The sequence below is a fragment of the Cherax quadricarinatus genome, chromosome 1 (assembly GCF_038502225.1).
Source record: "Cherax quadricarinatus isolate ZL_2023a chromosome 1, ASM3850222v1, whole genome shotgun sequence".
NCBI lineage: Eukaryota > Metazoa > Arthropoda > Malacostraca > Decapoda > Parastacidae > Cherax > Cherax quadricarinatus.
In genome coordinates, this window is record NC_091292.1 from 93,206,576 (window position 1) to 93,229,637 (window position 23,062).

Sequence of the window (23,062 nt, forward strand, 5' to 3'; positions counted from 1 at the left end):
TAAACAGGTAGTGTTTCTTTTATATTTACAGGTAATGAATTCCAGATTTTAGGGCCTTTTATGTGCATTGAATTTTTGCATAGCGTGAGATGGACACGAGGAACATCAAAGAGTGATCTGTGCCTTGTGTTATGGTCATGTGTTCTGTTGAGGTTGGCAAGATGTTTAAGGGGAGGGTTAATATCAGAGTTAAGTGTTCTATGTATGTAATAGGTGCAGTAATAAGTATGGATGTTGTGTATGGTGAGTAGGTTGAGTGTTTTGAATATTGGTGGAGTGTGCTGCCTGTAGTGAGAATTTGTTATCATTCTAACCGCAGCCTTTTGTTGGGTAATTAGTGGTCTGACATGGTTAATTGTTGTTGAGCCCCATGCACAAATTCCAAAGGTGAGATAGGGGTAAATAAGAGTGATAAAGGGCCAGGAGGGCTGACTGTGGAACATAGTACCGTATCTTCGATAGTATGCCTACAGTCTTGGAAATTTTCATAGAAATTTGTTGTATATGTGTATGAAATTTGAGTCTATTATCAAGGTGGATTCCTAAGAATTTTCCCTCTGTTAGCTTTGTGATAGGTGATCTGTTTATCGTTATGTTAAGAGGTACATCTGTAGCTCTGTTACCAAACTGAATGAAGTAGGTTTTGTCAATGTTTAGTGTAAGTTTGTTAGTCCTCATCCAGGTAGATATTTTCTGTAATTCGGTGTTTACAGTATTGGCTAGCGTGACTGGGCTCGGGTGAGAGAAGACGTATGTAGTGTCATCTGCAAAAAGTGTGGGTTTGAGTAATTGCGAAGCATTTGGTAGGTGCCCTCTAATACCATAGTGTGACAATTTTACGTGGAGCAAGTCATGGTCAACTGTATCAAAAGCTTTACGTAAGTCAATGAAGATCCCCAGTGGGACTTCTTTTTTCTCTATTGCAGTGTATATATGTTCTAGCATGTGTATAATAGCATCATTAGTATTTTTATTAGGCCTGAATCCAAATTGGCAGGGGTTGAGAATGTTTTGGGAGATGAGGTAAGAGTAGATTCGTTTATGAATTAATTTTTCGAAGATTTTTGAGAGAGGGTGTAAATTGGATATTGGCCTATAGTTATTCAACTCTGTTTGGTCTCTTCCTTTATGGATCGGGGTGACCCTTGCTATTTTGAGAGCTGTAGGGAAGGTGGAGGATTCAATGGATTTGTTAAAGAGTGTTGCAATGATTGGTGATAGTACTTGTGACACTTTTTTGTATATAAAAGGTGGTAAGGTATTTAAATCTCCTGCCTTGTTTTTTAGTGCGTTGATAATAATGGAGACTTCATATGGGTTAGTCGGAGCTAGGAACAGTGTGTTCGGGTAGTTGCCAGTGAGGTAGTCATTTGGTGGGGTATCTGAGCTTGGGATTTTATTGGCAAGGTTTTGTCCTATAGTGGAGAAGAAATCATTGAGTCTGTTTGCTGTTTCTGTTGGTGGAAGTTGGGGTTCATCTGATTTTGCTAATTTTATTTCGCTATTTCGCGATATCTTTTTTGTTCCCAGAATTTCTGATAGGGTCTTCCAGGTCTTTTTTATATCACCTCATAATACAATTTTTTTGCCCTTCTTATCAGGCTGGTTAGGATTGACGAGTAACGTTTTGTTTGGTCTCTGGTTATGTGACCCATTCTGTACTGTTTTTCATATCGGTGTTTTGTATTTATGGATTTGAGAATGCTGGGTGTTAGCCAGGGACTGTTCAGTCTCTTAGCTGTCATCTGTTTAGTTTTTTTAGGGCAGTGCTTGTTATAGAGGTATTGGGTCTTTTTTAGAAAATTATTAAAACATTCGTCAATATCTGTATAGATTTCTGGCTCAGTGTGCCAGTCAATGTTTGTTACTGCTGTTGTGAAGTTATTAATGGCTGCCTCATTGTGAAGTCTGAAGGTGACTTTAGTAGTGTCTTGGGGTATTTTACCAAGAGTTGTTATGAGGAAAGTAGGGTAGTGGTCTGTGGTATTATCTGTAATTATGCCTGATTTTAAAGGGGATATGGTGTTGGTCCAGATGTGGTCAAGTAGGGAAACACTAGTCTCCGTAACTCTTGTAGGTTTTGTTACTGTTGGTAGCAACATGCAGTTACTCATTGTGTTTGTGAATTCAGTAACGTGTGGGTCCTGGTCTTGCAGGAGATTTATATTGAAGTCACCTGAGAGTAGTAAGTGATCTTTGTTCATGCGTGCATCAGTTATCATACTTCCTAGGTTTTGACTAAATTGGCTAATGTTTGATTGTGGAACTCTGTAGATGTTTATCACTGTGAGAGGTTTTTGTAGGTATTTGGATTTGAATTTAGCTATTATATATTCCCCATGTTCATCCCTTGTGCAAGTATTAGTGATACATTCTAGTTGGTCTGAGTAGTATATAGCTGTGCCACCCCCTTGTTGGTCTGGCCTACAGTTGTGTATGGCTGTGTAACCAGGAATGGCATAGACATCTGTAGTATCAGGCTTTAGCCAGGTTTCAGTTAGTGTAATGATGGACATAGTGGCATGCAAGGAATTTAGTAATGCTAGGAGGTCATCGTAATGCTTGCTTAAAGATCTGATATTGTAGTTAAAGATAGTTATGTTGTTGTTGGCTCTGAGAAGTGCCTTTGATTGTTCTGCTGTGTAGTAATTACAGTAACTGTTTGAATCATTTAAGTCATTAAATAAGAGGTTGGTATCAGGATCAATGCTTGTAATCATAAGATTTGTAGTGAATCTATAGTTAGAATTAAGTCTAAAACAAAGTAAATATTCTAAAGCTAAAAAAATAGCACCTGAATTATTTAACAAATGTAAAAATAATGAATTATAATATAAAATTATAATATAAAAGGGACTAATATAAGTTGTGGTGAACAATAAAGTGGTAATCAAATAATTGCACTAAGGTCTAATATACGTAATGACTTTTGTGGAGTCTATGTTTTGAGCTAGAATGAGCTATAGTACAACTAGATTTAATCTAATAATATAAAAATACAAATTAAAAATAGCACCAGTCTCTCACTAGTAATTGCAATATGGTCTAATATAATGAATTTGGTATTGACTATAGTACAACTGAGTTTAATCTAATAATATAAAAAAGGCACAAGACTCTCAATTGTAATTGCACTAAGGTGTTATATAAGTTGTTTACAAGAATTAGAGTATAACTAGATTTAAATTGACAAGATAAAATATACAAGTTAAGGTAGCAAAAGAATAAAAAAAGTAGAAAAAAAAAATATATGAGGTAGTTGGTACTAGTTAGCAAAAGATAGTTAAGGGCCTTGAACAATAATATAATTGAAATATACACTAATTGCACACACAATAGTCACTAAGATATGAAAACAATCTTAGAGTAGGAATTATAATATAAACTTATAAGAATACAAATTGAAATGGTACTTGCAATTGCACTAGAGTCTGGTATAGGTTGTTGACAAGATCAGGAGTATAACTAGATTTAAATTGACAAAATATAATTCACAATTAAAGTACCAAAAGAATAATAGTAAAAAATAACAAGGGAAATGTCTTGGTTATAATATGATAGTAAGATGGTAGACAGGTACACAGGTACAAAGGATAATAAAAAGGTTGGAGTTGAATGTACAAACTTGAAAATTTGGCAACAAAATGTTATGGGAAGTATAAAAAAAATGTTTAATGTACAAAAGTAAAATTGACTGGTAGTAAATATGGTGTTTAATAAAATTTTAGTAAGTAATAATGATTACAAAAAAGTGAAAAAGTAATGTTTATTTCATTCAATATTGCACTGGTAGTTATACTAGAGGTTATATGGCAGTACAAGGTAATTAAGAGTACTCTAAGATAGTAAATGTGGTATTAAAACAGGTAAAGGTAATTAGACAAGTAATGGTTATTAAATGTCAAAAATGTTAAGAGTAAATTGAAATTATAGTAAAAATGATAATTATTAATTTTAGTAAGTAATATCAATTGATAGTATTTAAAAAAAATATGAGGTAGTAATATGGACAGAGAAAGTATCAATTCAGCTAATGTTTAAGCTAATGTTTATGGTTGTATTCTAGTTTTCCTGGTCTCATTTTATAGAATGGAAGACATATTACTGAAATTGAGATGATTTTGATTGGTTTCACAATAAAAAGTACCTTCAAATTGAGCTCAAAGTAGCAGAAATGTTCGATTTTTGCCCAAGTTCAAAAGTAAACAAATCATGCCATGCATCCAATACACATCAACTGGTGAGTCTAATATTCTTTCACAAGTGCATTGATATTATTTATACCATTTCTACACTAATGCAGTAGTCTGCATAACAGTAAATCTTCTATTATTTGTGAGAATAAAAATTCAAAGTGGAAAGCAAAAGAAATGTAAGAGGGGCCTGGGGATGCGACTAATGAACAGAGGAAATGTTATTTTAGTGCCAGGAATGTCTGTCTTGTTTATTCTGGACCCTATTTGGAAATTGGCATCTTTTGAAATTTGTGTGAAATTGGCAAAATTGCTAATTTCTGACCAGTTTATTGGATAGTTGAAATCGGTATATACGTGGTTTCTTGTACTCATTCGATAGAAAAAATGGAGTTCTAGCGAAATAGTTATGAATTTTGTCGACTAGCAGACTGGAATTGGACGAAAATAGGGCTCAAAGTGGGCGAAGTCACCAATGCATAAACATCATCGAGACCGCTAACTTCGCGAAAGCATAATTCGGTAAGTTTTCCATAAAATTTCATACTTTTGGTGTCATTATGATTGGGAAAGGATTCTCTATCTTTTCATAAGATTTTTTTTTTTTTTTTTTTTCCAAAAATTTTTCAACCCTGAGAACAAGTTTAGGAGAGGGCCTCTCAACCCTGAAAGGGTTAAGGGTTAAAGGAGGGGTTTGGGATATTGGCAGTTTGGAGGGACTTCTGAACTGTCATATCTGAGTGCCTCTACAAAGACAGTGATTATGTATGAGTGAGGTGAAAGTGTTGAATGATGATGAAAGTATTTTTTTTGGGGGGGGGGGACAAAAGAGATTGTAAAAAATATAGGGGAATAAGTTTATTGAGTATACCAGAGAAAGTGTACAGTAAAGTTATTATTGAAAGAATTAGAGGTGAGACAGAGTAGGATTTCGGATGAGCAAAGAGGCTTTAGAGTGGGTAGGGGATGTGTAGATCAAGTGTTTACACTGAAGCATATTGAACAGTATTTAGATAAAAGTAGGGAGAGTTTCATTGCATTTATGGATTTAGAAAAGGCATATATTAGAGTGGATAGGGGAGCAATGTGGCAGATGTTGCAAGTATATGGAATAGGTGGTAAGTTACTAAATGCTGTAAAGAGTTTTTATGAGGATAGTGAGGCTCAGGTTAGGGTGTGTAGAAGAGAAGGAGGTTACTTCCTGGTAAAAGTAGGTCTTAGACAGGGATGTGTAATGTCACCATAGTTGTTTAAAATATTTATAGATGAGGTTGTAAAAGAAGTAAATACTAGGGTGTTGGGGAGAGGGTGGGATTAAATTATGAGGAATCGAATACAAAATGGGAGTTAACACGTTACTTTTTGCTAATGATACTGTGCTTATGGGAGATTCTAAAGAAAAATTGCAAAGGTTAGTGGATGAGTTTAGGAGGGTGCGTAAAGGTAGGAAGTTGAAAGTGAGCATAGATAAGAGTAAGGCGATGAGGGTATCAAATGATTTAGATACGAGAAATTGGATATCTCATTGGAGAGAGGGAGTATGGAAGATGTGAATGTTTTCAGATATTTGGGAGATGACGTGTCAGCGGATGGGTTTCTGAAGGACGAGGTTAACTGTAGAATTGATGAAGGAAAAAAGGTGAGTGGTGCATTGAGGTATATGTGGAGACAAAAAACGTCATCTGTGGAGGGAAAGAAGGCAAAAAAGGCAGTGGAGATGTCCTGTCTAAGGGCAGTGTGTGGTGTAAATATTATGCAGAAAATTCGGTGTGTGGAAATTAGGAGAAGGTGTGGAGTTAATAAAAGTATTAGTCAGAGGGCTGAAGAGAGGTTGTTGAGGTGGTTTGGTCATTTAGAGAGTATGCATCAAAATACAATGACATGGAGAGCATATAAATCTGTAGGGAAAGGAAGGTGGGGTAGGGATCGTCCTTAAAAAGGTTGGAGGGAGGGGGTAAAGGAGGTTTTGTGGGCGAGGGGCTTGGACTTTCAGCAAGCGTGCGTGAGCATGTTAGATAGGAGTGAATGGAGACGAATGGTTTTTGGGACCTGATGAGCTGTTGGAGTGTTAGCAGGGTAATAGTGAAGGGATTCAGAGAAACTGGTTATTTTTATATAGCCGGACTTGAGTACTGGAAATGGGAAGCACAATGCCTGCACTTTAAAGGCGGGGTTTGGGATATTGGCAGTTTGGAGGGATATGTTATATATCTTTATACAGTGGACCCCCGCATAGCGACCTTAATCCGTGCAAGAGGGCTGGCTGTTATGCGAAATGTTCGCTATGTGAATGAATTTTCCCCATAAGAAATAATGGAAATCAAATTAATCCGTGCAAGACACCCAAAAGTTTGAAAAAAAAAATTTTACCACATGAAATATACATTTTCCTACACACAAAGAGAAGGATACATGCACAATAGTAGAGTAGTACATGCACAATATATATTGTGCATGTACTACTCTACTAAATGAAGAATAAATGACACTTACCTTTATTGAAGATGCAGCAATGACTGATGAGACACTGTGTCCTGGGAGTGCCTTTTCCTCCTGAGTACTGTAGGTCCTGTTTGGTATTTTCTTCCAGAACAGGCCTTATCACACTGTGTATGTCACTACGATTCTTAAATCTCTCAAACCAACCTTTGCTGGCTCTAAATTCACCAATATGAGCACTAGTTCCAGGCATTTTCCCTGTTCACCTGGGTGTTAGTCGACTGGTGTGGGTTGCATCCTGGGAGACAAGATTAAGGACCCCAATGGAAATAAGTTAGACAGTCTTCGATGACACTGACTTTTTTGGGCTATCCTGGGTGGCAAATCCTCTGGGGTTAATTGTTTCTTGGTATTCTCAATAAGCCACACCAACAACGGTGCTACAGCAGCAGCAGCAGCAGCTGACGGTGGTACAGCAGCAACAGACGATGCTACAGCAGCAACAGACGATGCTACAGCAGCAGCAGACGATGCTACAGCAGCAACTGACGATGTTACAGCAGCAGCAGACGATGCTACAGCAGCAGCAGCAGCAGACGATGCTACAGCAGCAGCAGCAGCTGACGGTGGTACAGCAGCAACAGACTATGCTACAGCAGCAACAGACGATGCTACAGCAGCAGCAGACGATGCTACAGCAGCAGCAGATGATGCTACAGCAGCAGCAGACGGTACTACAGCAGCAGGAGCAGCTGACGGTGGTACAGCAGCAGCAGCTGACAGTGCAGCAGCAGCTGACGGTGATACAGCAGCAGCAGCAGCAGCTGTACCACCAATAGTAGCGATGGTTGATTGGGGTTTATTATACAACCTGGCCAGCTTGGAGACACGCACTCCACTTTCATACTTATCAATGATCTTTTTCTTCATCTCCATAGTAATTCTCACCCTTATTGCTGTAGGGTTGGCACTAGAAGCTTTCTTGGGGCCCATGGTCACTTATTTTCCAGAAAAAAATCACCAAAAACACTGTAATAATACAAAATGTTCCGATTGTATGCTTGGATGTTACCGCGGAGGCTGGCTGGTAAACAATGCCACCCGCGGAACATGTGAGCGTGGCTCAGGCCGCACATTGGACGCGTCTCGGACGCGTCTCGGACGAAGGCCGCTGAGCGGGTTTTTGGGCGCTATGCGGGGCAAAATTTTAGCGATCAAAGCGTCCGCTATGCGGATTGTCCGCTATGCAAGGCGTCCGTTATGCGGGGGTCCACTGTATATGCTTTTAAACTGTTGTATCTGGGTGCCTCTGCAAAAACATTGATTATGTATGAGTGAGGTGAAAGTGCTGAATGATGATGAAAGTATTTTCTTTTTGGGGATTTTCTTTCTTTCTGGGTCACCCTGCCTCGGTGGGAGACGGCCGTCTTGTTGAAAAAAAAAATTTAAACGTCGCCCATCTCCCACTGAGGCAGGGTGATCTAAAAAACAAAGAAACACTTTCACCAGTTTAGATGTCACTCCAGACAGCCAATATCATAAACCCCTCCTTTAAAGTTCAGGTTATGCACTTCCCATCTCTAGGACTCGAGTCCAGCTAACTAATTTCCCTGAATCCCTTCACAAAATATTACCTTGCTCATACTCCAACAGCTCGTCGGGTCCCAAAAACCATTTGTTTCCATTCACTCCTATCTAACATGCTCACACATTCCTGCTGCATGTCCAAGCCCCTTGCATACAAAACCTCTTTTACCCCCTCCCTCCATCCTTTCCTAGGATGACCCATACCTCTCCTCTCCTCCACTGCAGATTTATACAGCCTCCAAGTCATCCTGTTTTGCTCCATTCTCTCTGCCTCTCTAAATGAGCAAACCACTTCAACAACCCCTCTGCAGCCCTCTGAATAATACTTTTAGAAACTCCACACCCCCTCCTAATTTCCACACTATGAATTCTCTGCAGAATATTTACACCACACATTGCCCTTAGATGTGACCTCATTGTCTTTAATCTCCTCCTTACTGCAGCATTTACAACCCATGCTAGAACATATATACACTGCAATAGAGAAAAAAGAAGTCCCACTGGGGATCTTCATTGACTTACGTAAAGCTTTTGATACAGTTGACCATGACTTGCTCCACGTAAAATTGTCACACTATGGTATAAGAGGGCACTCCCTCAATTACCTCAAGTCATACCTCAGCAACAGAAGCCAATATGTGTACGCAAATGGGGCAAACTCTTCTGCGCAACCAATTACAGTTGGTGTCCCACAGGGAAGTGTCCTTGGCCCTCTTCTCTTTCTCCTATACATAAATGACCTTCCAAATGCTTCGCAATTACTCAAACCCACACTATTTGCAGATGACACTACATACGTCTTCTCTCACCCGAGCCCAGTCACACTAGCCAATACTGTAAATACCGAATTACAGAAAATATCTACCTGGATGAGGACTAACAAACTTACACTAAACATTGACAAAACCTACTTCATTCAGTTTGGTAACAGAGCTACAGATGTCCCTCTTAACATAATGATAAACGGATCACCTATCACAAAGCTAACAGAGGGAAAATTCTTAGGAATCCACCTTGATAATAGACTCAAATTTCATACACATATACAACAAATTTCAAAGAAGATTTCCAAGACTGTAGGCATACTATCGAAGATACGGTACTATGTTCCACAGTCAGCCCTCCTGGCCCTATATCACTCTCTTATTTACCCCTATCTCACCTATGGAATTTGTGCATGGGGCTCAACAACAGTTAACCATCTCAGACCACTAATTACCCAACAAAAGGCTGCAGTTAGAATGATAACAAATTCTCACTACAGGCAGCACACTCCACCAATATTCAATACACTAAACCTACTCACCATACAAAACATCCATACTTATTACTGCACCTATTACATACATAGAACACTTAACTCTGATATTAACCCTCCCCTCAAACATCTCCTTGCCAACCTCAACAGAACACATGACCATAACACAAGACACAGATCACTCTTTGATGTTCCTCGTGTTCATCTCACAATATGCAAAAACTCAATGCACATAAAAGGCCCTAAAATCTGGAATTCATTACCTGTAAATATAAAAGAAACACTACCTGTTTATAAGTTCAAGTCTCTACTCAAAGATCACTTACTCACCCAAAACCAAATAAATACTGAATAACTGAACCTTATAAATTGTATATATTAAATGTTTCTCACAATTATATCACATAAATGTTAAACCTAAAACCCAATCTAACTTTATTATTTTTTAAATACACTACCTAACAGAATCCTTCATATGACCTGTCTTTGTAATACTCACTTGTGCTTTATAGTAATCTGTTTACATTAATGTTTTATCACTGACTTCGCTGTATAGCCCTTGTGGCTTAGCGCTTCTTTTTGATTATAATAATAATAATAATATCACTGACTTCATCATTGCTTAGTTAATCTTAAGTTAATTTTAAGCCAGCCCGTAATGCTATGCATAGTATAAGTGGCTTTGGCATACTGCTCTTATCTGTATTTTTTTGTACCTCTGTATGTGTGCACAAATTTATAATAAATAAATAATTTTATTTTATTTTATTATCACACCGGCCGATTCCCACCAAGGCAGGGTGGCCCGAAAAAGAAAAACTTTCACCATCATTCACTCCATCACTGTCTTGCCAGAAGGGTGCTTTACACTACAGTTTTTAAACTGCAACATTAACACTCCTCCTTCAGAGTGCAGGCACTGTACTTCCCATCTCCAGGACTCAAGTCCGGCCTGCCGGTTTCCCTGAATCCCTTCATAAATGTTACTTTGCTCACACTCCAACAGCACGTCAAGTATTAAAAACCATTTGTCTCCATTCACTCCTATCAAACACGCTCACGCATGCCTGCTGGAAGTCCAAGCCCCTCGCACACAAAACCTCCTTTACCCCCTCCCTCCAACCCTTCCTAGGCCGACCCCTACCCCGCCTTCCTTCCACTACAGACTGATACACTCTTGAAGTCATTCTGTTTCGCTCCATTCTCTCTACATGTCCGAACCACCTCAACAACCCTTCCTCAGCCCTCTGGACAACAGTTTTGGTAATCCCGCACCTCCTCCTAACTTCCAAACTACGAATTCTCTGCATTATATTCACACCACACATTGCCCTCAGACATGACATCTCCACTGCCTCCAGCCTTCTCCTCGCTGCAACATTCATCACCCACGCTTCACACCCATATAAGAGCGTTGGTAAAACTATACTCTCATACATTCCCCTCTTTGCCTCCAAGGACAAAGTTCTTTGTCTCCACAGACTCCTAAGTGCACCACTCACTCTTTTTCCCTCATCAATTCTATGATTCACCTCATCTTTCATAGACCCATCCGCTGACACGTCCACTCCCAAATATCTGAATACGTTCACCTCCTCCATACTCTCTCCCTCCAATCTGATATTCATAAATAAATAAATAAATAAATGCTTCACACCCATATAAGAGTGTTGGTACCACTATACTCTCCTACATTCCCTTGTTTGCTTCTGTGGATAACATTTTTTGTCTCCACAGATACCTCAATGCACCACTTATATTTTTTCCTTCATCACTCCTATGGTTAACCTCGTTCTTCATGAACCCATCTACTGACAAGTCTACTCCCAAATATCTGAACACATTCATTCTTCCATACTCCTTCCCTCTAATGTAATATCCAATTTTCTATTCATAACTAATTTGATATCCTCATCACCTTACTCTTACCTGTGTTTGCTTTCAACTTTCTTCGATGGGGGATGTAAATCTTCAGCTCAGGTACTTCTACACGTTTCCGTGCCTCATCAGGAGCTTTGCAATGTTGCAAGAGTAGCAACAGAAGAAACAAGGGAAAGTTTTCTTAGGGTAAGTTAGATTGACAACAGCTGGCTTCTCTCATGAAATGAGAGGCACTAGCCAGTTCACCAAAATATATGGGGTAGGGTAGCAGAGTGCCTCCCAGTTTACAGAAAGTGGGAAACAAAATAATGGGAGATGTAATAGACAGCCCTAAGTTTCATCTAATTACCGTCAGCATGTCATGTGACATAAGAGATTACGCAGTATAATGTGATCCTTTACTGACAACGTTTCATCCACGCAGTGGGCTTTATCAAGTCACAAACAGATATACTTGGATGAAACATACGTGGCTATATATAGGATGGGAATGCTGGGTCAGGTGGAGAAAGATGCATATGACAATCTTCAGAGTAGAGTGAAGAAGTCTAAAAACTTAGGTAGCTTTTAAAAGAGATTGGATAAGTACATGAGTGGATCTTCTGCAGTGTTCCTCGATTCTTATGTTCTTATGTGGGATAGCGATGAATAAGTTTCTTGAACATAAGAATTGAGGAACACTGCAGAAGATTCACTCATGTACTTATCCAATCTCTTTTAAAAGCTACCCAAGATTTTAGACTTCTTCACTCTACTCCGAAGATTGTCACGTGCACCTTTCTCCATCTGACCCAGCATTCCCATCCTATATATAGCCACGTATGTTTCACCCAAGTAGATCTGTTTGTAACTTGATAAAGCCCACTGCATGGGCGAAACGTTGTCAATAAAGGATCACATTATACTGCTTAATTGTTTATATTTCCATTGTGTCGGTATTTTATACCATTTAGTTCCATAAGAGATTACGTTGCACTAGTGGATAATACACATTTTGTGTAAACCTATTTGAGTCGAATGCACTCATTTGTCAGCTTGAAGTACCATATGTCTCTTGCAACACTGCATAGCTCCTGATGATGTATAGAGACATGTGAAAGTACTTGAAAATATTTACTTTTTTTTTTCATCAAACCAGCCATATTCCACCATGGCAGGGTGACATAAAAAGAAAAACGAAAGTTTCTCTTTTTAAATTTAGTAATGTATACAGGAGAAGGGGTTACTAGCCCCTTGCTTCCGGCATTTTAGTCACCTCTTATGGCACGCATGGCTTACGGAAGAAGAGCTCTGTTCCACTTCCCCATAGAGATAAGAGGAAATAAACAAGAACAAGAACTAGTAGGAAAAAATAGAAGAAAACCCAGAGCTTGTTGCTAGATAGTAGGTTGGTAGACAGCAGCCGCCCAGGGATGCGGGGGTACGTACTACCGTCCTGCCAAGTGAATGTAAAATGAAAGCCTGTAATTGTTTTACATGATGGTAGGATTGCTGGTGTTTTTTCTGTCTCATAAACATGCAAGGTTTTAAGTACGTCTTGCTACTTCAACTTACACTTAGGTCACACTACACATACATGTACAAGCATATATATACACACCCCTCTGGGTTTTCTTCTATTTTCTTACTAGTTCTTGTTCTTGTTTATTTCCTCTTATCTCCATGGGGAAGTGGAACAGAATTCTTCCTCCGTAAGCTATGCGTGTTGTAAGAGGCGACTAAAATGCCAGGAGCAAGGGGCTAGTAACCCCTTCTCTTGTATATATTACTAAATGTGAAAGGAGAAACTTTTGTTTTTCCTTTTGGGCCACCCCACCTCGGTGGGATACGGCCGGTGTTTTGAAAGAAAGAAAGAATATATGCTTGTACATGTATGTGTAGTGTGACCTAAGTGTAAGTAGCAGGACCTACCTGAAACCTTGCATGTTTATGAGGCAAAAAAGACACCAGCAATCCTACCATTATGTAAAATAATTAAAGCTAGCCCTCCACTTTGGCGAGCTTCGAACACTTGCGAATGCCCAGCCGCCCAATCATAATTACCAAACAAATGCCAGAAAAAAGTACGGGAAAACGCTTCCCGCCGTGTCCCTACTGCCCTCCCTCTTACCCCCTCAACCGGCAGCCCGCCACTCAGTCATTGTCCAGTTACTGTTCATGTCGGTCGTGTCCAGTTACTGTTCATGTCCTACCATACACCTAAGTTTGTGTGGTGGTGCAAGTATGGCCCGTAAGCAAGCAGCAACTGCTACTGATGAGCAAACCCCTAAGTGCTCAAGGAAAGTCATGAATCTGGAGGAGGTGAAATTGTTAGATAAGTGTAGGGTAGGTTATTTGAGCAATTCTGTATTGGAAAATTATTTAATGTAAATGAAAACACAGTGCACTCTATCAAGAAAAACGAGGCGAAGATAAGGGCAGCACTAGCATCTACTGCTCCTCTCTCAGCCAACCAAGTGAACTTTAACCTCAACCATGAGGCAGGCCAAAATGACGTGGGTTTGAATCCTCGGCTACTCACAGTGTTGTTACTGATTTAGTACCAGTCATTCATGGTTGCAATAATATAAAATACTTCTCATGAAGGCTAGTACACCAAATGGGGATTAGAATAAATTAGCTCAGAGACACCCACACCACTGTATGTCCTCAGATCAAGATAAAACACCTAGCTCTGCAGGGTGCTTGATTCTTTTGGGATTGTGTAGTCCAGTGGGTTAAAGCGTCATGTGTGATTTTCGCTCGCCATGAGGTGGGCCAAAATGACATGGGTTCAAATCCTCGGCTAGACGCAGAGTTATATATATACAGTGGACCCCCGGTTAACGAACTTTTTTCATTCCAGTAGTATGTTCAGGTGCCAGTACTGACCGAATTTTTTCCCATAAGGAATATTGTGAAGTAGATTAGTCCATTTCAGACCCCCAAACATACACGTACAAACGCACTTACATAAATACACTTACATAATTGGTCGCATTTGGAGGTGATCGTTAAGCGGGGGCCCACTGTATATAAATATATAAATATATATATATATATATAAATATTTATATATACGTATATAAATATATATACAGTGGACCCCCGCTTAACGATCACCTCCAAATGCGACCAATCCGCATAGCGAACGCTTTGATCGCTAAAATTTTGCCCCGCATAGTAGACAAAAACCCGCTCAGCGAACTTCGTCCGAGACGCGTCCAATGTGCGGCCTCAGCCAGCCTCACATGTGCCGCCTGTCCCATTGTTTACCAGCTAGCCTCCGCGGTAACATTCAAGCATACACTCGGAATATTTCGTATTATTACAGTGTTTTCGGTTCTGTTTGTTGAAAATAAGTGACCATGGGCCCCAAGAAAGCTTCTAGTGCCAACCCTGTGGTAAAAAGGGTGAGAATTAGTATGGAAATTAAGAAAGATTTTGAAGGGTTTGGGGCTAACCCTGAGAAGCCTATGCCAGTTGTGGAATCCATTGTGCCTACTTCAAAAATTAAGGAAATGTGTGCACAGTGGGTTGAACTGCAAACCTTTATGGATGAAAATCACCCTGACACAGCTGTTGCAAGGCGTGCTGGTGACTATTTCAATGACAATGTTATGGCCCATTTTAGACAAATCGTAAAGGAACGGGAGGTACAGAGCTCTATGGACAGAAAGAAGTCCAGTGACTCTGAAGCTGGTCCTAGTGGCATTAAAAGAAGAAGGGAAGTAACCCCGGAAAAGGACTTGCCTCCTCAAGTGTTAATGGAAGGGGATTCCCCTTCTAAACACTAACACTCTCTCTCCCCTCCTCCCATCCCATCAATCATCACCAGATCTTCAATAAATGTAAGTGTATTTATGTAAGTGCGTTTGTACGTGTAAAAAAATTTTTTTTTATACTTTTGGGGGTCTGAAATGGACTAATCTACTTCACAATATTCCTTATGGGAAAAAATTCAGTCAGTACTGGCACCTGAACATACTTCTGGAATGAAAAAAGTTCGTTAACCGGGGGTCCACTGTATATATATATATATATATATATAATCCCCAATGATAACATGAACGTAGATAAGTACATATGTTTATGGAGCAACTTACAATGTAAACAGACAGACTGATGTAGTGGCCAGGCTTAGGCTTGGTTACAAGTGTACTTCTGGCAGTTACGGAGACACACAGATGATCAAACTAAATGCAAATTATGTGATCAGGCATATGGTCACTGTCTTGAACACTATGTGCTTAATTGTCCACTTACTAAGGAATACAGAGATAGACAGTATAATAACCTATGTGACATGTCAAGGTATCTTATTAATGAAAATAAGATACCAGATATACTAAGCAAATTTCCTAAATTTTCTTGTATCAGATAAGTGAACTGCTGATTATTATCACACTGGCCTATTCCCACCAGGGCAGGGTGGCCCGAAAAAGAAAAACTTTCACCATCATTCACTCCATCACTGTCTTGCCAGAAGGGTGCTTTACACTACAGTTTTTAAACTGCAACATTAACACCCCTCCTTCAGAGTGCAGGCACTGTACTTCCCATCTCCAGGACTCAAGTCCGGCCTGCCGGTTTCCCTGAACCCCTTCATAAATGCTACTTTGCTCACACTCCAACAGCACGTCAAGTATTAAAAATCATTTGTCTCCATTCACTCTTATAAAACACGCTCACGCATGCCTGCTGGAAGTCCAAGCCCCTCGCACACAAAACCTCCTTTACCCCCTCCCTCCAACCTTTCCTAGGCCAACCCCTACCCTGCCTTCCTTCCACTACAGACTGATACACTCTTGAAGTCATTCTGTTTCGCTCCATTCTCTCTACATGTCCGAACCACCTCAACAACCCTTCCTCAGCCCTCTGGACAACAGTTTTGGTAATCCCGCACCTCCTCCTAACTTCCAAACTACGAATTCTCTGCATTATATTCACACCACACATTGCCCTCAGACATGACATCTCCACTGCCTCCACCCTTCTCCTCGCTGCAACATTCATCACCCATGCTTCACACCCATATAAGAGCGTTGGTAAAACTATACTCTCATACATTCCCCTCTTTGCCTCCAAGGACAAAGTTCTTTGTCTCCAGAGACTCCTAAGTGCACCACTCACCCTTTTCCCCTCATCAATTCTATGATTCACCTCATCTTTCATAGACTCATCTGCTGACACATCCACTCCCAAATATCTGAATACATTCACCTCCTCCATACTCTCTCCCTCCAATCTGATATCCAATCTTTCATCACCTAATCTTTTTGTTATCCTCATAACCTTACTCTTTCCTGTATTCACTTTTAATTTTCTTCTTTTGCATACCCTACCAAATTCATCCACCAATCTCTGCAACTTCTCTTCAGAATCTCCCAAGAGCACAGTGTCATCAGCAAAGAGCAACTGTGAGAACTCCCACTTTGTGTGATTCTTTATCTTTTAACTCCACGCCTCTTGCCAAGACCCTCGCATTTACTTCTCTTACAACCCCATCTATAAATATATTAAACAACCACAGTGACATCACACATCCTTGTCTAAGGCCTACTTTTACTGGGAAATAATTTCCCTCTTTCCTACATACTCTAACTTGAGCCTCACTATCCTCGTAAAAACTCTTCACTGCTTTCAGTAACCTACCTCCTACACCATACACCTGCAACATCTGCCACATTGCCCCCCTATCCACCCTGTCATACGCCTTTTCCAAATCCGTAAATGCCACAAAGACCTCTTTAGCCTTATCTAAATACTGTTCACTTATGTGTTTCACTGTAAACACCTGGTCCACACACCCCCTACCTTTCCTAAAGCCTCCTTGTTCATCTGCTATCCTATTCTCCATCTTACTCTTAATTCTTTCAATAATAACTCTACCATACACTTTACCAGGTATACTCAACAGACTTATCCCCCTATAATTTTTGCACTCTCTTTTGTCCCCTTTGCCTTTATACAAAGGAACTATGCATGCTCTCTGCCAATCCCTAGGTACCTTACCTTCTTCCATACATTTATTAAATAATTGCACCAACCACTCCAAAACTATATCCCTACCTGCTATTAACATTTCTATCTTTATCCCATCAATCCCAGCAGCCTTACCCCCTTTCATTTTACCTACTGCCTCACAAACTTCCCCCACACTCACAACTGGCTCTTCCTCACTCCTACAAGATGTTATTCCTACTTGCCCTATACATGAAATCACAGCTTCCCTATCTTCATCAACATTTAACAATTCCTCGAAATATTCCCTCCATCTTCCCAATACGTCTAACTCTCCATTTAATAACTCTCCTCTCCTATTTTTAACTGACAAATCCCTTTGTTCTCTAGGCTTCCTTAACTTGTTAATCTCACTCCAAAACTTTTTCTTATTTTCAACAAAATTTGTTGATAACATCTCACCCACTCTCTCATTTGCTCTCTTTTTACATTGCTTCACCACTCTCTTAACCTCTCTCTTTTTCTCCATTTACTCTTCCCTCCTTGCATCACTTCTACTTTGTAAAAACTTCTCATATGCTAACTTTTTCTCCCTTACTACTCTCTTTACATCATCATTCCACCAATCGCTCCTCTTCCCTCCCGCACCCACCTTCCTGTAACCACAAACTTCTGCTGAACACTCCAACACTACATTTTTAAACCTACCCCATACCTCTTCGACCCCATTGCCTATGCTCTCATTAGCCCATCTATCCTCCAATAGCTGTTTATATCTTACCCTAACTGCCTCCTCTTTTAGTTTATAAACCTTCACCTCTCTCTTCCCTGATGCTTCTATTCTCCTGGTATCCCATCTACCTTTTACTCTCAGTGTAGCTACAACTAGAAAGTGATCTGATATATCTGTGGCCCCTCTATAAACATGTACATCCTGAAATCTACTCAACAGTCTTTTATCTACCAATACATAATCCAACAAACTACTGTCATTTTGCCCTACATCATATATTGGTTACTTATTTATCCTTTTTCTTAAAATATGTATTACCTATAACTAAACCCCTTTCTATACAAAGTTCAATCAAAGGGCTCCCATTTTCATTTACACCTGGCACCCCAAACTTACCTACCACACCCTCTCTAAAAGTTTCTCCTACTTTAGCATTCAGGTCCCCTACCACAATTACTCTCTCACTTGGTTCAAAGGTTCCTATACATTCACTTAACATCTCCCAAAATCTCTCTCTCTCTCTCTACATTCCTCTCTTCTCCAGGTGCATACACGCTTATTATGACCCACTTTTTGCATCCAACCTTTACTTTAATCCACATAATTCTTGAATTTACAAATTCATATTCTCTTTTCTCCTTACATAACTGATCCTTCAACATTACTGCTACCCCTTCCTTTGCTCTAACTCTCTCAGATACTCCAGTTTTAATCCCATTTATTTCCCCCCACCGAAACTCCCCTACCCCCTTCAGCTTTGTTTCACTTAGGGCCAGGACATCCAACTTCTTTTCATTCATAACATCAGCAATCATCTGTTTCTTGTCATCCGCACTACATCCACGCACATTCAAGCATCCCAGTTTTATAAAGTTTTTCTTCTCTTTTTTAGTAAATGTCTACAGGAGAAGGGGTTACTAGCCCATTGCTCCCGGCATTTTAGTCGCCTCATACGACACGCATGGCTTACGGAGGAAAGATTCTTTTCCACTTCCCCATGGACAATAGAAGAAATAAAGAAGAACAAGAGCTATTTAGAAAAAGGAGAAAAACCTAGATGTATGTTGATATGTAGGTGTATGTTGCTATGTAGATATAAATCCGTATGTACACCTGTTAACCCTTTTGGGGTCTAGTTCCTAGTCCTTTTGTGTATCCATATGCTCTTGCACTGCCATCCACTGGATGGATATGGGGTGCACAATAAACTAGCCACTTCGGTGGCAAAATCTAAAAATCAACAGGAACCCCAAGTACAGAGGTCTGATGGAAGTCAAAAGCATCCTGATGGAGCCACTATGCTACCCTGGAAGGATGGAAAGCAGATTGCCTGGGACTACACCTGTGCTGCCATATTGGCAGACACCTACTTGCCATACTCTGTAGTGGAAGCGGGTGGAGTTGCCAGCCACAGGGAGACCCAGAAGATCCGAAAATATGAAGACCTTCCCCCTTGCTATAACTTCATTCCAATAGGGTCAGAGACCCTTGGAGCATGGGGCAAGTGTGCTCTAAAGTTCCTCAAAGAGCTGGGTGAAAAGCTCATCATAAAAACCAAGGACCACAGGGTGACCAGCTTCCTCTTTCAGAGACTCAGTGTTGCGATCCAAAGAGGAAATGCCTGCAGCATTCTGGTCACGCGGCCCACCGCAGGGGAGCTGGACGAAGTATTCGAGATGTAGCTCTGAGTTACCTATGTTGTTTTGCTTTCTGTTGTATTTTTGTGAATGTTTGGCCAATGTATTTTTGTCTTTATATATATATATATATATATATATATATATATATATATATATATATATATATATGCAAAACAACCACTCTGAAAGAATAGAGAAATTCCAAGCGCTTTCGTGACTACTCACATTATCAAGGAACTATCATAGTTCCTTGATAATGTGAGTAGTCACGAAAGCGCTTGGAATTTCTCTATTCTTTCAGAGTGGTTGTTTTGCATATTTTGAAATCACCTGTTTACTGTGATCTTATTGCATATATATATATATTATATATATATATATATAATATATATATCGATGGTGTGGGTATATCCTGGGATATACCTAAGGATATATATATATATATATATATATATATATATATATATATATATATATATATATAAAATAGAGAGAGGGAGAAAGAGAGGATGTGTGTGTCAACTTTTGTCTGAGTATGTAGTAGCAGTGTTGTGGTTGCAAGGGTCGTGTCACAGCTCCTGGACCTGTGTGAGATAGTGTATTACCTCACATATATGTGGTTGCAGGGGTCGATTCACAGCTCCTGGTCCTGCCTCTGCATGGGTTGCTACTAGGTCTATACATGTGCACATAGGTATGAGAGTAGGGTAGTCTCTCCAACACCTTGTGTGTGTGTAATTGTATGTTGCTTCCTACCCTGCACACACTTTGTCATCCTCCGCCTCGCCGCCCACACATTCCTGTCTCGCCACCCCCACAGTCGTCTCGCCACCCCCACACAGTCCTTTTTCGCCACCCAGCACCTCGTTTCTCTTCCTCCACAGCAGAGTTTTTTCCATTCACATACAACGGTTTTCCCACCCACCCACTGCTGCTGCTGCTCTACAGAGAGTTTTGGTTGTCTCTGCGTGTGATATCTGTACAATGGTGGAAATATTGAGCAGTAGAACGTAACAAAGAAGGAATACTGCAGCAGGCCTACTGGCCCATGCGAGGCAGGTCCACGTCGCCTACCGGCTTAAGCCAATGCCCCAACCTAATCAGGTCAGGCCACATTCACGGTGAAAAGCTCTGTTCCACAAGGCACAGTACTCGCTCCCATCTTGTTCCTCATCCTCATATCCGACATAGACAAGGATGTCAGCCACAGCACCGTGTCTTCCTTTGCAGATGACACCCGAATCTGCATGACAGTGTCTTCCATTGCAGACACTGCAAGGCTCCAGGCGGACATCACCCAAATCTTTCAGTGGGCTGCAGAAAACAATATGAAGTTCAACGATGAGAAATTTCAATTACTCAGATATGGTAAACATGAGGAAATTAAATCTTCATCAGAGTACAAAACAAATTCTGGCCACAAAATAGAGCGAAACACCAACGTCAAAGACCTGGGAGTGATCATGTCGGAGGATCTCACCTTCAAGGACCATAACATTGTATCAATCGCATCTGCTAGAAAAATGACAGGATGGATAATGAGAACCTTCAAAACTAGGGAGGCCAAGCCCATGATGACACTCTTCAGGTCACTTGTTCTATCTAGGCTGGAATATTGCTGCACACTAACAGCACCTTTCAAGGCAGGTGAAATTGCCGACCTAGAAAATGTACAGAGAACTTTCACGGCTCGCATAACGGAGATAAAACACCTCAATTACTGGGAGCGCTTGAGGTTCCTAAACCTGTATTCCCTGGAACGCAGGAGGGAGAGATACATGATTATATGCACCTGGAAAATCCTAGAGGGACTAGTACCGAACTTGCACACGAAAATCACTCACTACGAAAGCAAAAGACTTGGCAGACGATGCACCATCCCCCCAATGAAAAGCAGGGGTGTCACTAGCACGTTAAGAGACCATACAATAAGTTTCAGGGGCCCGAGACTGTTCAACTGCCTCCCAGCACACATAAGGGGGATTACCAACAGACCCCTGGCAGTCTTCAAGCTGGCACTGGACAAGCACCTAAAGTCAGTTCCTGATCAGCCGGGCTGTGGCTCGTACGTTGGTTTGCGTGCAGCCAGCAGCAACAGCTTGGTTGATCAGGCTCTGATCCACCAGGAGGCCTGGTCACAGACCGGGCCGCGGGGGCGTTGACCCCCGGAACTCTCTCCAGGTAAACTCCAGGTGAAAGATGTGGCTGAGTATTTCAGCAGTGAAAGACGTGGTTGACCAGTGAAAGATGTGGCTGGGAACTTCAGCAGTGAAAGAAAGGTGTGGTTGAGCACTTCGGCAGTGAAATAAAGATGTGGTTGAACACTTCAGCAGTGAAAAAAGATGTGGTTGAGCACTTCAGCAGTGAAAGATGTGGTTGAGCACTGCAGAAGAGATGTGGTTGAGCACTGCAGAAGAGATGTGGTTGAGCACTGCAAAGAGATGTGTTTGAGCACTGCAGAAGAGATGTGGTTGAGCACTTCAGGGAGAGGTGTAGTTGAGGACTTAAGCCGTGAAAGAAAGATGTGGTTGAGCACTTCAACAGTGAAAGAAAGATGATTGAGCACTGCAGCAAAGATGTGGTTGAGCACTGCAGCAGTGAAAGATGTGGTTGAGCACTGCAGCAGTGAAAGATGTGGTTGAGCACTGCAGCAGTGAAAGATGTGGTTGAGCACTGCAGCAGTGAAAGATGTGATTGAACATTTCAGCAGTGAAAGATGTTCTCACTACAGCAGTGAACGATGTAGTTGAGCAGTGAACGATGCATTTAAGCACTGCAGTATAATGATAGTGTTCTCAGTGAAGGCGCCACTACCACTAGCACATGGTTGGAAGGCCCATCAACAACATACTTAAAAATAGTTGCCAGAGAGTCTTAGTTATACGTTCAATAATCTTAAGTGTTTGTGTACCGTAGATTAGCACGACACTTGCCTGGTACACCCGGTTGAATTGTACACTTGGGTGTATTGACTAGGTGAGGAGGTTGTGTTTGAGGCAAGTCTCTTTGTGTTGTGCTGGAGCGGGAGGCGCACACCCGCCTCCTTTACTCTCTACATTATCACTGGCCACGCGTCTCAGTAGTTAACTACCCGCACCACGTATTCCTCCCACTCCCCCTTGGGCCCCCTCCCAAACCCTCAACCCCCTAACACTCCAATCCTTCACCCCTCCACATCCACCATGAGCCCTCATCCACCCACACCCTTATCATCATCCCTCCGCCCTCCATTTCCTTCTCTCAGCTCCATTTTTTCGCCCACCTTCCCTCCATCGTCTCCACTTTTTTTTTTTTTGTACCTCTGTATGTATGCTCAAATTGTAAATAAATAAATAAATCTATCATCCCCTTCAAGAAAGTTACATTGATGCTGGCGAACGGCTCTTCA

The 23,062-nt window shown here is 40.8% G+C and overlaps 1 long non-coding RNA gene across 1 annotated transcript in view; it reads right to left on the bottom strand.

The window, feature by feature from the left end:
- The window catches only part of LOC138852603 (uncharacterized), a 34,662-nt gene extending 11,913 nt beyond the window's left edge, over positions 1-22,749 (bottom strand). The window contains exon 1 of the long non-coding RNA XR_011391907.1: positions 22,608-22,749. This is a non-coding gene — a long non-coding RNA (uncharacterized lncRNA). The remainder of the gene's footprint in view (positions 1-22,607) is intronic.
- Positions 22,750-23,062: the final 313 nt, after the last annotated feature.